The sequence below is a fragment of the Cupressus sempervirens genome, chromosome 8 (genome assembly GCF_028749045.1).
Source record: "Cupressus sempervirens isolate cs-2001-9-10 chromosome 8, ASM2874904v1, whole genome shotgun sequence".
In the NCBI taxonomy this organism is placed as follows: Eukaryota; Viridiplantae; Streptophyta; class Pinopsida; order Cupressales; family Cupressaceae; genus Cupressus; species Cupressus sempervirens.
Genome location: NC_143125.1, coordinates 324,776,759 through 324,787,074, shown reverse-complemented (window position 1 = coordinate 324,787,074; position 10,316 = coordinate 324,776,759). Strand labels below are relative to the sequence as shown.

The 10,316-nt window shown below is 36.8% G+C and overlaps 1 pseudogene; it reads right to left on the bottom strand.

Annotated features, from left to right (window-relative positions):
• Nucleotides 1-105: 105 nt before the first annotated feature.
• LOC149542681 (26S rRNA (cytosine-C(5))-methyltransferase NOP2B pseudogene) overlaps nucleotides 106-10,316 on the bottom strand; it is a 33,208-nt pseudogene continuing 22,997 nt past the window's right edge.

Here is a 10,316-nt window from a genome sequence, read left to right as displayed (position 1 = left end):
AAATGCTTCCCCTGTTCCACACAACTTTCATGACAGTGTCTCCCTTATCAATATTACCTAGATCTTCTACTCCTATGCCATCTTGTTGAATTTAGGTGCCATTGCTCATTTTTTTAGCTTGGCAACAAAGAAAAGCCATCCATGTTGTGTACATGAGGGTAGAAATGCCTAGTTTTTTCCAAAGAAGGATGAAAGTGATGCTTGTAGTAATGCACAAATCTAGAATGGCCAAAGTCCAAACCACATGGGAAAACTCTTACATCATGCTTACGAAGTGTATAGTCTACAATTGCCTTATTCTCTGCAACCATTATTGAGCATGTTAAATATACCACATAACCCCCTAATTTTGAATTTTCATCCACCATGCCAATCACTACCAATATTAATTTCTTTTTCAAAAATGAGCATTTGGAAGTGTCCTCGGCACTCTTGTTAGTTTTAACTCTCTCATATTTTTGTATGAAACCAGTGCCACTATAGGGTGCATTCAAAAGCACCTTGTCCATTGAATTTAGGCTCAAAACCTTTGGCACCTCGTTGCTATCATAATCGTAGACAATTGTATTTGTCATGCCCATCTGATGAAGATTTCCTGTCAAAGATTTGAGTCTCTCCTTTAATTCATTGGCATATATCATTCCTATATTTTTCATTAGAGTAGCAATGTATGTTGTTTTACGTCTAGGTGTAGCTGCCATATCCACCACTCACTCTTTCTCCTAGGGAGCTAATGCAATTACTAGAAAAAATGAGCTAGAACTTTGAAGCATGTAATGACCATCCATATATTCTAGGGTAGCACCTATAGGCACTTGTGAATCATATATAATCAATCCAACCTTGGACCACTTACCCAGAATATCAAGGTTTACACCTTGATTAATTAGAACTCCAGCCAAATCCCTCTGACGGGTCTTTAAAGTGTTGGTCTAGAGGCATGTAGGTGGAGGTGATTTGTTTACTTCAATAAGCTCTACTGCTTCAGAAATAGAAAACATCTTGAGGAAGGTCTAGATCAAGTAATCATTGTAGCCATAATATAGACACAAATCTACAACAAGCCACTTAGTATACTCCTTTATAGACTCCTTTTGCCTCATAGCTTTAAAATTGGAAAGGACTCTCACAACTTCTTTTATTCCCCTCTTGAGGTTTGGGAGGTCAAGTGGGTGCTTCCCCTCTTCTTGAAGCTCTTTAGTAGTGGGCAGTGTGAAATCATTAGGCTCTTGCTTACCAGAGATTCTTCATCAAATGAACTAGCATTGTTATTTTATTTGGAAGAATTTGTCACGAGCTCATTTGGTGGAATGTAAGTCCATTAAACATGGTTTCTCCCATCCCCTTGTATATTGAATGAATGCAAATGATCAAAAATCATTTTTAGCTATCCAATACATTTACCCATGTTCTCTTCATCATCATTATTAAAAATACCCTAGCTTCTATTGTTGGTGGTATGCTAAAGTCGGATTCATGACATATTGTTCATCATGCATGTCACACCATATACTCAAATGGTATCAAATGACAATAAATGCCCATCCATGTTATCCTCTTCATCCATTTGAAATAAAAGATGAAGTATATAGTATGCATTATAGTGATTAACACCATATATTCCCTCCTCTAAAAAAATTTTAAAATCCCTCAAGTTTTGTCAGTCCTAGTGGATCCAGTTGGGCCCAAAAGAAGGTCTAGCTAAAAAAAAATCATTTCCAAACACCTAAAGTGACAAAGTGATCCATTCACCCTCTCATATTGATTAGAATCAATTTTTATCATAGAACATCAATTAAAAATCATTTTACCATTAATTTGAAAACTATCAATTTAATGCCAAAGGGTCCTTTGACCGGATTTAAAAACTGACCAAAACCTTTGGCTGGGCTCTAAAATCAAACATATTGATTATTTGATTTGCATATTCCTACCTTGTCGAACCTTGTCTCATGAGTAATTCACAACCAATAGATATTAACCACCAAAGTTTCCCTCTCTAAACTACCTACAAGAAAACATGTCAGAAAATAGTAAATTGTGTTCAGATTTGGCCTTAAAAACTAGCTAAACTGACACTTGGGGAAATGAAACTTGAAGCATAGGTTCACTATCATGAGGAGAGTATAAATATATGATTTGGGCTCATGAAAAATAATAGGATTCATTTGGCAAGCAATCAAAGTGGGCTACTTAGAATTTGCAAATTGAAAGCACTGACAGAAAAGCATTTTTTGCAAATGGAATTGACTTGGAAAAGTGTGTAGATGGATTCATCAAGAATTAAAAATTGGCACACTTGAATTATTTTCAAAGTAGAACACAATTGTATGATCCATTTGATCTCACCTATCATGAATTTGGAGTTATGACATCATGAACAGGGTTTTTGACAAATCTGCACTTCTTGACACTAGTAAAAGGTTAAAAGTTGCATTTGGAATCGTGTTTGAAAATTGATTAAACAGATTCATCATAAGCTCAATATTGAAACGTAGAAATTATCTGAGCTCTAAAATGTAACACAAAAGGAATTTTATCATTTCAGTCAACTGGGTCAAAATTATAACAAGTCAAACAAGGCTTCCTATAATTCAAAATAAATTGCATCAGTGTGACATCAATAAATGACCAACTTTAAGGGATTCAAAACCTAGGCAAAAAAACTTGAAACAACTCAAAATATGAAACATAGGTTCTCTAGTATTTACACTATATACTCCCAAAGCAGCAAGTCATGAAACATTTGCATACTAATTCTAATTGCTCAAAATGAGACTTTACAAAATGGCTCAAAATGAAAATTTATCATTATGGGACATGTAGATGCACTAAATGCAAGGTTATAGAAACATTAAACACCTCTTGGGCCTCAAATGGATAGCTAGGTACATATGCATCAAAAAGAACTTATAGGGCTTAAATTTTCAATGGTACTCAAAATCAGGGCTTCAATTTTGAGTCCCAACAAGTTCATGGGGTTGGGTGCCAATGTTTTAGCAAACTAGACTAAAATTAGTAATTTATTTCTTCAAAAATATAAAGAATATTGCAGAGGTCAAGATATGAAGGGGGGTGATATTTTAAAATGTCATAGAAGGGTGAAACCTTGGAAGACTATGTTTCTAGATTCTTGTTCAATATGCAGCAGAATACACAGCATAACTTAAATGAAGAATCTAAGAAGCATCTTTTCTGAGAGGTGTGTAAGAAGAAAGCATGGAAGCCTTGGACCTAATGGCTAGAGGAGATTATACACAAAGGACCTAGAATGAAATCAAGGAGATATGTCAAAACTATTCAAGAGATACTATGAAGAAAGGTAGAGGACTAAGGAGCCTACAACATAAGACCAATGATGGGTAAGGAGTATCTAAGATGGAGCTATCTAACTTACTATCTGACTTCAAGAAAGATATCATTAATGATGTTGCTACTCAGTTGGATACCATGCAAGCTTGAAGGAAAAAGGATGAAGCTAATTCTATGCTGACTAAATTTTTCCCTCATTATTGAGAAAGGAAGAAGAACTACACATGCAAGACCATTATAGCCATGAATACATAGCCAATGCCCACTGAGTTCAAGGAAATTGATGAGGATACAAGAGAAGTGATCTATATTTCTCAAAGATGACCATGGGCTTAGAGACAAGGTATGCCTCAAGAACCTCTAAATAATTTTGGTTATAATAATAATCAGTGACAAGGTACTATTCCTCTAAATTTTGCCCCTCAAGGATAGAATTAGAACAATAATTGGCCCAACCAGTAGCCATAGTATAACCAAGCCTACCAACAACTACCTTAGTATCCATAGAAAAATAATAAATGGCCTCAACAAAATAACCAGTATTTTTAGTGGGACCCTAACTAGCAACCTATCTACCAGGGGAATTGGTAGCTACCACCTCAATGGGGGCCTAACCAACTGCCTTAGTAGCAAGCCCTGATGCCTCAACCTAACCAACCACCATAATAAAAAGCCCTAATGCCTCCACCTCAATAGCAAGCCTTGATGTGTCTGCCTCTTATAGCCAATGTTAGCCCACAAAAGAAACCACAACTTCCTACTCATCCAACACCAAATCCCAACAATAAGCAACAAGCTTATTCTTTGTAGATAAATGATATTCATCTAAGGTCTAGAACCAAGTTGACTCCACCTAAAGAGCCTATAATAATTAAGATCATTGATATTGAAAATGTTCCAACAAATCAACTAGCCAATGCCTCAATTCCCCCACAAGCATCTACTCCCCCATATCCACAAAGGTTAGTTCCTGTAGATCCATCTAAACCAAATCCTATAGAAACTAATCTCCTAGACCAACTTTAAAAAAATGACTATATAGATTCCCTTATTGGATGCACTTGAGGAGATTCCCCTTTATAATAAAGCTTTAAAAGAAGCATGTGTCAAATAGTCTAGTAGAAAGAAAAAGGATCCTCCTACTATCCATATGTTGGGATAACTTTCTAATTTAATGTTGAGCAAAGCCCTAATTCTTAAGTATTCTAACCTAAGAATTCTTGTGGTTACCATACACATAAATGGCATCCAAATTAAAAATATTTTGATTGATTTAGGAGCATCAATTAATGTCATGACTAGAGAAGTCTTGTTAAGACTTATCATTATTAGATTAAGGGACATTCCTATAATACTTCAGTTAGCAAACAACTAAACCATCAAGCCTGATGGTATGATAGAAGATATCATTGTAACCTTGGATTCCATAGATTTTCCTTCAGACCTTGTTGTGTTGTCACCTAGAGGCACCCTTGGAGGATGTCCATTAATCTTAGAAAGACCTTGGTTGGCCACTACAGATGCATGCATTGCATGTTGATCAAGAAAAATGACAATATCAAATGGTGCCAAGACTAAAAAGTTAACTCTATATTCTCTTGCACAACCACAACTAGAACTTGACCAAGTTTCTTGGCCAAAACTTGGTGATGATCCTTTAGAAGTCAATTCTATTCAACAACTCATGATGCTTGAGAGAAACCCATTTATTGTATCCTAGGAAGAATATGGTGTATTGGTTGCAATCCTTTCTAATTAGTATGATTCTAAGGAGTCTTCTTCTGCAAATCCTACTAGATCCTTACAAACTATATTTCCTAAATGTGATGCATCTCAATCTCTTATAGCACCTAATTACCTTCATACATTATTACCCCATGAAATTAAATCTCCATCAATAGTAGAGGTTTTAAAGATGGATAAGGTAAAGAGAGCTGAGATTCCTACAAGAAAAGAGTTGAATGTTAATAATAACCTTATTGAATCTTAGATGACAAGTCTCATTAAACTATTGCAAGATAGTCAGTAAGCCTTTGCATGGGACTATACTAACATGAAGGGCTTAGATCCTAGTCTTTGTACACATAGAATATTTATTAACTTAAAGTGTAAGCTAGTGAGACAACCCCAAAGGAGAGTAAACCCAGCATTAAAAGATATAGTCAAAGTAGAGTTACAAAAATTGTGTAGTGCTAGATTTATCTATCCTATTTCTAATAGCCAGTGGGTGTCACCTCTATTTATTGTTCCAAAGAAGGGAGGAAAATGGAGAGCATGTGTAGACTATAGGGAGATTAATAAAGCCACTAAAAAAGATCACTTTCCTCTGCCATTTATTGATCAAGTACAAGATAACCTAGCAGGCAGCATATATTTTTCATTTTTAGATGGTTTCAATGGATATAATCAAATTGTCATGTCCCCTTTTCAAATAATTAAAAATAATAATCTTTTCTAAGGTAGGCAGGCCCAAAAGGGGTGAAGTTTCAGAAAAAGGGGATAATATTTGGAAGCTAATGGACTAATAAATGAAAATTATTATTAAAATATGTTTCATTAACCCCTCTTGGACGTGAGTTAGGGTTATGCCCTCTTTTAAGGGGTTTGGAGGCATTTTTGGCTGATTCCAAAACTTGATTTTTGCGCATTGCTTTGTTGTTCTTCAGAGGCTGCCAAACCTGTGAAGAAGGAGACCCAAGAATGGGAGTTTTTAGGTTTCTAAGAAGGCTAAGGATGGGAGTTTGAAGTCATTCCATGTGAATGCTCATGCAGAGTGTGCCTTTGTGTTGAACAGTGCAGATTTGTGGATTTTCGGGTGTATTTTTTTGTAAGAGTTTGGTGTTTCCGGTTGAGTATTTCATATCAGTTTGGGTTGCTTCTGTATATCAGACTTTTAAATGTTAAAATAGAGTTGAATATATGTATTTGGATATGATTATACTTCTGTGATATATTATTAAGTTTTTGTGGTGATTCTGGGCTATTTTGTGCTATTTTTGGGAGCCCGATGAGCATTGTTTTTGTCCTCCGTTTGGGAGCTATTGTGTGAGATCTAGAAATGTCATTTTATAGGCTGTTATGCTGCTCAAATTTCTATGAAAATGTCACTTTCAGATTTATCAATAATAGGTGAAGCTATGAAGCTTTTGACACTATTTCTGGCATACTCGATTTGGGGTTTATTGAGAAATTGGTGGATCTTTGAAATGTTGGTTGTTTGATTTTAAAGATCTGATTTGAGGCTTGAAATATCATATAAAATCAGTAAAGGGACATTTCAATGGTATCAGAGCTATGATCTTGCCAGCCTGAGGGTTTGTAGAAGTTTGCATGTCAATTTTGACAACTACCCAAATCTTGCATGTCATAATTTATGGTTGCATGTTGCTTCTAATCAGTTGCATGTCAAAATTTATGGTTGCATGCTACTTATAATCATTTGCATGTCAGTTCTTGGTGAATTTGGTGGTTGCATGTTGCTTCTAATCAGCTGCATGTCAAAATCTATGGTTGCATGCTACTTCTAATCATTTGCATGTTAGTTCTTGGTGTTTGAAGAAGTTATAACCTATTGGAGTTACACTCTACTTTATTCAAAATGGAAAGGTATAGTACAAAGTCTTAGAGGACACGATCTTGGACAATTGATATCTAGAGTCAGAATAGTAGAAAGGATGGTTATTTAAACATTCGAGATAAACTTAGGAAAATAAGCCATGACATGTCTGAACAGTTGGTTGAGCACCACCTTATGATGAATGACATGTTGTCCGACCCAGCTAAGGTGGATAAGTTGACTAGATTTCTATTTGGAAGATTTTCTCATAGGGCAAGTGACACAATTACCAAGAACTTGCATGAGGAGTTTGAGAAACTAGCTTATAGCAAGGCAGAGGTCTCAGATTCTACTCTGCCACAGGAGGTAGTGAGAAAGGATATTACGCAGATTGATAGTAATCATCAACTTGATACTCAAATTGAGACAATTGTATACAGGACACTAAAGGGTGATATCACAGGTATTTAGGATGGTATAGTTACAATAGGTAGTGACTACAGCATAGTGGGTTCAGATGATGATTATGAGGATGTTGTTGTGCATGATGGTGAGATACCTGGTAGAGATGAGTAGACATTGAGCATTCATGACTTTGCTGAGAAAGAGTACCAGGCATAGTTAGATGCTTCATCACATGAGGTTGAGGCTGGGAGTACTTCACACAATTTGTCCAGCCAGCTGAAAGTGAACAAAGATAGTATTGTGACTTCATTATCTTATCATGATAGGTATGTGGAGTTAGTTGGTATTGGTCATATTACTCAAGTGAGGATTTTTCTTGAGTTACCAGTTGATTCTAGTTTACAGATATGGACTTGAGATTGTTATATTGGCATTTGGGATTTAGTTGACTGGAGATCTTTAACACTTTTTGGTAGCAATGTTTGTTGGGGTGCTATGATGGATTTGATTAGCAGATTGCACGATGTTGTCTTTTCTTGTGCTAACAGCTTGTCTGATGTTGGTATTAGTTTTTATACACCGGTGTTGGGCTTCGTTCATATATCCAGTTGACCATACTTGCTAGAATGTGTTGATGATCTTTCATATTTGACAGTGTGCATAGATGAGTCCCAGGATCATATTGGCATTGATGACATCTAGGAGGATGCAGTGGGCAATTTTGAAGACTTAGTTTCCTTGGGTATAAAGGAGTTGGACATCAGTGCTATAGTTTTTGATACTCTGTTTGTTAATATGAGCTTTAGAGTTGATTCACAGGATATGGATGGTAATAATCTAGAGACTAGTAACTTTGAGGATACTCCTTTAGACAATGCATCAGAGGAGGTTTGTAGGAGACAGTCAAGCTAGTAGCATCATGTGTCTAATCAATTGAGAGTTAGTGAGCAAGACATTGCTATCGCTTGCCAACATTTCAATGCTTCTCATCAATTGTTAGCAGTTTATGGATGGGGTTCTCCTACTAGTGATGAGCAGGGAGGCAGTTATCTTTCCTTGATAGAGTTCTACTCTTTATGGGAGGCTATCCAGATTCTGAGATAGGATTATATGCAGTTGGTAGCCGACAGAGATTATCTTATGGAGTGGGGTAGTATAGCATATGATGCATTTTTGGCCAAGGAAGATGAGGTGAGTGAGCTTACTGAGCAGCTTGAGGTGACTTCTGAGATTCTTGAGAGTACACAGTTGGCTTTCAAGGAGTCACAGTTTCATTTGGCTAAGGTGACCATGGAGTTAGAGCAACTACAGTCTTTACTAGATTCTGTACAGTCACAAGCTATGGTGTTTGATGATTCGAGGATGTCCATGCTTGAGATTGTCAAAGATAGTGGAGATGGGGATGCATCCATCCTTGATACTAACATTAGCATATTAGGTTCATCCCCACTAGAGTCAGGTTCAATTGAGTTGGGTGCTACAGCAGATTGTTGTGGTATGCTTGACATGGTGGTGACCTCTAGCACTAATGGCACGAAGACTAGAGATGATGTATCAAAGACCATGTGTGATATTGGTGAGCCGATAGTTGGCATGGTTCTTGCTAGTAATACTACTCCCTTGGCGATGTCTTTAGAGGTAGTAGTCAGTTCCAACTTGGTAAGTGATTGAGTGCAGTTAGTTACATCTAGATTGCAGTCTGAGCCACTGACTGAGATTGGCGCATTCTATCAGCATTACATTGTGAGGTATGCTCATCAATTTACCTTTGATGACCATGTTGATGAGATGATGATACAGAGATGTACTTTGGTTCCTAGTGCTTATCATTAGTTATGGGATAGTTTGATGCCTCGGGATGAGAGTTGTGATGGGCATGACATGGTGATAGGTTCTACAGTTGACAGCTTGATAATACGTGACTTAGAGCAGGAGTTTTAGAGTGATGCTTCAACAGGTGTTGTTATTGATTCTACTCCTTTGGCTATGGCATCTCCTGACTTAGCTGGTGATCAGTCACAGTGGGTTGTATCACTTGTTCATGGTGAGCTGTTGACTAAGGTTGGTTATTTTTATCAACATTATATTGCAAGGTATGTACATCAGTTAGCATTTGATCCTTGTGTTAAGGAGTTGATGGTAGGCAAATTTGGTTTGCATTCCAATTCTTGTTGTTTATCTTGTGATGGCTTTTCACCATCAGGGGTGAATGGGAGTTATGGTTATGAGATAGTGGTCAGTGATCTACAGAGTTGTGTTGATTGTAGGAGTTGTACAGTGTGTGGTTTCTCCATACTTGGTATAGTTTCATTCGGGAGCATTCACCATTGTTGCAGAGTTGGATTGTACATTCCATATAGGCCAGTGGAATGTGTTGATGGTATTTACTATGTTGGTAGTTTGATTTATCCACTTTACTTGGATTTTGATGTTCTAAGAGTTTGTGTCTCATGGGTTTCTGACTTTGGAAGTTGTGACTTTGGAGTATGGTTGAGTAGTAATTATCAGTTTGATTATGGATTCCTCTTGGTTATATTGCAGAGGATATTGCAGGAGCTTGTGTTAATTGACAATAGTATAGTTCATGACTACATTTGGGATCCAGGTGGATTGATTGGTTTATTGTTCAGCCATTGCTTGAGGACTAGAAATATTTTGAAGGGGAGGACTTTTCATGTCCCCTTTTCAAATAATTAAAAATAATAATCTTTTCTAAGGTAGGCAGGCCCAAAAAGAGTGAAGTTTCAGAAAAAGGGGATAATCTTTGGAAGCTAATGGACTAATAAATGAAAATTATTATTAAAATATTTTTCATTAACCCCTCCTAGACGTGAGTTAGGGTTATGCCCTCTTTTAAGGGGTTTGGAGGCATTTTTGGCTAATTCCAGAACTTGATTTTTGTGCATTGCTTTGTTGTTCTTCAGAGGTTGCCAAACCTGTGAAGAAGGAGACCCAAGAATGGGAGTTTACAGGTTTCTAGGAAGGCTAAGGATGGGAGTTTGAAGCCATTCCATGTGCATGCTCATGCAGAGTTTTCCTTTGT